General features: G+C 43.9%; 2 non-coding genes across 2 annotated transcripts; both read left to right on the top strand.

The window, feature by feature from the left end:
• The first annotated feature begins 571 nt into the window (after positions 1-571).
• On the top strand, positions 572-700 carry LOC136315832 (small Cajal body-specific RNA 17). Its single transcript, XR_010727611.1, has one exon. It is a non-coding gene; the product is annotated as a small Cajal body-specific RNA 17 (non-coding RNA).
• Positions 701-776: 76 nt separating this feature from the next.
• On the top strand, positions 777-859 carry LOC136315817 (small Cajal body-specific RNA 18). The gene has a single exon (XR_010727596.1). It is a non-coding gene; the product is annotated as a small Cajal body-specific RNA 18 (non-coding RNA).
• The last annotated feature ends 4,423 nt before the right edge of the window (positions 860-5,282 follow it).

The raw sequence follows: 5,282 nt of genomic DNA, 5'->3' as shown, positions 1-5,282 counted from the left end.
ACTGCGCCTGCGCTGGCCGAGCGCGGCCTACCTGGCCTGCCAGAGCTCCTCCGCCTTTCGGGGGGGATGCTCTCATCTGCGTGCCATCCCGTGGGGACCAGAGAGACCAAAAGCCTTGGGGAGGCGGGTTTTGAAGAAAAGAGCGTTCCTTGAGAGTGGATTTCCCCACCTCACATTGTTCTTAAAGACTTCACCTGTTTCCAAATCGAGAGAATGGAAACCCTACTTACTCATCCTATCCCTGGCCTCGATATAAATTCCTCCCCCAACCCCATCAGGTAATTAATGTTTCCCTTCATTCAACCCGCGGATTTCTTAAACGTTGGACTAATGTCGGGTCACCGTATTGCTGCAAGTGCTACACGGCTTTGAGGGAGGTGGGGCCAAGGTGGGAGGGGCTCGGCGGGCGCCGCGCGGGGATTGGCTTAGCCGCTCGGGCGGGGCAGATGTCTGCGTCAGTCAAGCGCTGAAGCGGAGGCCCCAGGGCGTCGGTGGGTGGCTGGGGTGGGTCGGGAATGTGGGCTGGGAGGTTGGTGTGGAGGAGATGCAGCGAGGGTCCTAGGGCAGGGGTGTCCCGGTCCCCGATGCAGCCCCCGGATGAGCCTGCAGTATTTTCCTTATATGATTGGGCCCCACGGCTGGCGGGGCCTAAGAGGATTATGACACTGTATCGGGCGAAGTGGGGGAAGGGGACCGGGGCGGGAAGATGGGGAGAACCAGCTGAGCTAGAGGTGAGGGAAGTTTAGGGAGGCCTTTTCCGCTGTAGCTGTGAGCCCTGGTCGATGATGACGAGACCACTGCGCAATCTGAGTTCTGGCAACCAGGTGATGGAGTGTGTTCTGAGAACGGACTGAGACCGGGCGAGCAGGAGGCGACCCGGGAGACACGCGGTAGATCCACAGCGCCGGGCCCGAGGCGAGCCAGGCTGCTCTGGGCTTGGTTCGAGTGGGTGGGAAGGAGTGGTGGGAGGCCTTGAGGTTTTCTGTGAGCATTCAGGGAATGCCTGCCCCAGAACCCTGCTTTTTAAACACGTTGGTGGCCTTTTCACATCATGTTTGTTTTCTGATTACAGGTTTTTTGTTATTTTTTATGGAAACTTTTGAACACAGAAAGTGGAAAGACTTTTACAAGGAACACCCATACATTTTGCCATATTTGTTATATAATGCCGGGGTCCAGCCCCGGGGGGGGGGGGATCCAGGGGTCCCACAGGAAGAGATGGCGTCGGCACGAATCGAGTGAGAGAGCCGAATTCTTTTCTTTCTCTTTATTCTCTAGTTAGCATTTACTGCCAGGCATCTCTGCCAATGGCTGGTCTAACTTTACTTTTTATGCACACACTCTAAGTTACAATCATGGTATTTTGAATACATCATTGTTTTAATTTCACTATGGTTACATATTTCCAGATAATAGTTAATTCATATCTATAAACTACAAATCAGGTGGTAAGTCATTCAAAGTACAGTTATACAATAACTTGAATAGTAATAATAATATCTGTACAAACTTCTAAAAGATTAGTACTAATTAATAACTCTATTTTACTGTTGTTGTGAGTCAAGGGCGCAGAGAGAGATAGCAGACGAAATCATCAAGGACTAGCAAAGGACCACCGCTAGCTCAGGCAAATGGCCTTGAGTTCATGCAGTGTCCTAATTTTTCTCACAAGACTTCAAAAGGCTTGCTATTTAAGAAACTGACATAGTATTAAGAGTAACTTTTACTTAAAGATACATAGAGTGCACCTTCAAGATAGCTAGTAGCAACATAATATCAGAAGGCATTAATTGCTATTGCTGCTATGAATTCCACTACATTCCTCTCCTTATTCTTGGAAAATACAAAAATCTCATGAGAATGTTTTACTGAGAAAACCCAGCAACTGCCTTCAGTCACAAAACAAGTCTTTTAACAAAACATTCTTTTTTTTTTTTTTGTATTTTTCTGAAGCTGGAAACGGGGAGAGACAGTCAGACAGACTCCCGCATGCGCCCGACCAGGATCCACCCGGCACGCCCACCAGGGGGCGATGCTCTGCCCCTCTGGGGCGTCGCTCTGTTGCGACCAGAGCCACTCTAGCGCCTGGGGCAGAGGCCAAGGAGCCATCCCCAGCGCCCGGGCCATCTTTGCTCCAATGGAGCCTCGGCTGCGGGAGGGGAAGAGAGAGACAGAGAAGAAGGAGGGGGGGGTGGAGAAGCAAATCGGCACTTCTCCTATGTGCCCTGGCCGGGAATCGAACCCGCCCCCGCACGCCAGGCCAACACTCTACCGCTGAGCCAACCGGCCAGGGCCTAACAAAACATTCTTTACTTGCCAGCTGCGCTTCCATCCAAGGCCACGCAATGGACACCTTACCTAAGATTCTAATGTCTAGTTAAACTTTATTTATTTACTACATTCATACACTAGTTAAGTTCTAACTTTATTCTTTCTAACATGATTAATAAGAAGAAATTCTTCTACAAACTTAACCCTTTATGAGGGATATTATAGCCAGCCTCTTATATTTATGAGCCCAGTTCAAGGGGCTTATAGGCTTTTCTGTGGAACTTACACCATCTGTCTCATTTCCAAAGAAATTACTACGAATCTACAGGGAAAGCACGGTACTATTATCCCTGTGCCATAAATAATAGCACACACTCAGTAAAGGGGGGATATAAGGCCAGATTAATTCAAAAAGGTCAAAGGGGGAAGTATCGTGCCTTTCCTTTGCAGTGACTTTGTCACCCCGCAGCCATTGGTCTTCTCTGCTGTGACTTTGTCAATCAGCAGTTTTTGATCTTCTCCTGCTGTGACCTTGTCAGCCAGCAGGTGTGGGTCTTCTCCTGCTGTGACCTTGTCAGCCAGCAGTTGTGGGTCTTCTCCTGCTGTGACCTAGTTAGCCAGCATTAGTGGATCGGCTCCCAACAATATCACATCCATCCATCTGTTCAATCAAACCACCTTTTTTATTGTTGTTGTATGCAGACCTTAGTACAATTCATCCCACGTGTTAGAAGTCAATCTTTACTTACAGCTCTTTCTAGGGCAATATTCCCATGCAATCAGACATACATATCTTAAGTTGGATCAGTTTTGAAAACATATATACACTTTTGTAATTCAAGCGCTACCAAAATATAATTAGAACATGTCTATCATACGGAAAATTTCTTCATATCCCTTCCCATCCTCCACTTCCCAGTCAACTATTGTTTTGTTTTTCTCACCATCTATTGTAATTTGACCCTTTGTTTTATTCCTTTTCTCCTTTCTGTTGCTTTGAGTGAACCCTGAACTTTGGCTATCAATTCAGTACATAAGTTCTGAGGGTTATTAAATTTTAAAAAAGTATATATGTTCCTTTTTCACAAGTGTATATAGAGTCAGTGGAATTTGGACTTTGAGTTAATCAAAGGTTACCACATACTTGATGGTGATCTTTCTTCCCCTTGCATCTTTTGGATGATGAACAGGGAATAATAAAATTAAAGCTACCATTTTTGGACGCTGTGCTCAGCACTGTGCCAGGAACTTACATACACTGTGTAAAATATGTATACCTAGGTAATATAATAATTACTACACAAAATAGAATAACATATAAGTAATAACCATTAGAGAAATATGAATTGAAGGACATTCTGCAGCCCCATGAGATAGGGGGTTTTCCTTTCTCATATTATAAGTGAGGAGGTTAGGTCCAGACAATCCAAGGAACTTCAAGCCTTCAATTCTAGAAAATTGCTGAACTAGAATTTTGAGTCCCTGATTCTCAGAAGTCCAAGGCCCATACTATGTCCAGGGTTTATAGGATGTGGATTATAGGAGTGGGGTAGAAAAAGAGAGGCATCATTGGATGTATGTTATAGGAAACAGAAAAGGGGGTAAATGTTAAGTGGATCTTCCTTGGAGGAAGAAATAAAATGGGAAGAAATCTGGGTAAGGATAACTCTCTATACTTGCCAGTCTATGGTGGGTTAGTGTCAAGGTTTTTCGGAGGTGAGGGAGGGGTGATGTCTGGGGGGTGAGAAAGTGTGGTTTCAGGTTGGTGGAGGAGTGAGGCAATGTGGCACCACTAGGTGTTCAGCCTTTCTCAGTCAGGTTCCTACAGAAAATGATTATGGCTTTTTCCAGTCCTCCCAAGGAGTACTATCCTAGAGCTAGTATCATTCTAGATACACAGGAGTTATTTCATTACACATAATGGATACTTTTGGGCTTTAGAACTTTGAAAGCTAGTAACTCAGCTCTAGTATTTCTTTTGCCATTGTATTGCTGTTGTGAAAGGCTTATTATTTTCTGTAGGGTTAATTATCGGATGGGATACTTTTGACTGCAAGTAACAGATTTGACTTCAGATGGCTTGAACAGGTTTTTATTGTTTCATTGAACAAGAAGTCTGTTCGGAGGTAGACCAAGATAAGTTCAGCAGCACTACCTTGTCAACTTTATAGTAATTTGGCTAAAATGCACCCAAAAAAGAATTGTTATCACGAGGTGCATTTTCACTTTGGGGTGCTGGTATTCCTTTCTGAAACTAGTGTGGCTTTGATGAATGTCCTTTAGAATTAAATTTCCCTAAAATGTTTTTTAAAGCTTCCAGACATGATTTCACATAAGATTTTTATTTATTTATTTATTTATTTATTTATTTATTTATTTATTCATTTTAGAAAGGAGACAGAGAGCGTGAGCAAGCAGTGGGGGAGGAGCAAGAAGCATCAATTCCCATATGTGCCTTGACCAGGCAAGCCCAGTGTTTGAACTTGTGACCTCAGGTCAACACTTTATGCACTGCACCACCACAGGTCAGGCCCAGATACAGTTTCACTTAAACAGCCTTCTTGTGCTTAGGTCATTAAATGCCAGCACTGTTTTATTTACCAGCCTATCCCAGGGCCTGGTACACTGTGAAGCATGCAGTAAATATTAAGGGTGAATGAGTGGTCTTGTCTGCAGTAAATTAGCCCAGAAGTATAATTGGGTTTTAACCTGAGCTTAGTGCTTTTTCACTATCTTCCTTTTTTCTAAATAGGGTTAAGTCAGTTTTATGTTTTAAATGTTATTTCTGTATGTATGTAACACATACATACAGAATGTGTCTCTCTCTGTCTCTCTCTCCTCTTTCTCCCTCTCTGTCTCTCTCTCTCTCCTCTCTAAAAATGAATAAATAAAAAAACCAAAAAAATTAAAAAACAAACAAACATCTGTTATACTTTAGCCAAGTTTTAACAGGTGACAAGAATACAAATAATCAACAAGGAGGTCAAAACAGCTTTTATGAAAGATTGATA

The sequence above is a fragment of the Saccopteryx bilineata genome, chromosome 11, assembly GCF_036850765.1.
Source record: "Saccopteryx bilineata isolate mSacBil1 chromosome 11, mSacBil1_pri_phased_curated, whole genome shotgun sequence".
In the NCBI taxonomy this organism is placed as follows: Eukaryota; Metazoa; Chordata; class Mammalia; order Chiroptera; family Emballonuridae; genus Saccopteryx; species Saccopteryx bilineata.
This window is presented reverse-complemented; position numbering and strand designations above follow the sequence as displayed.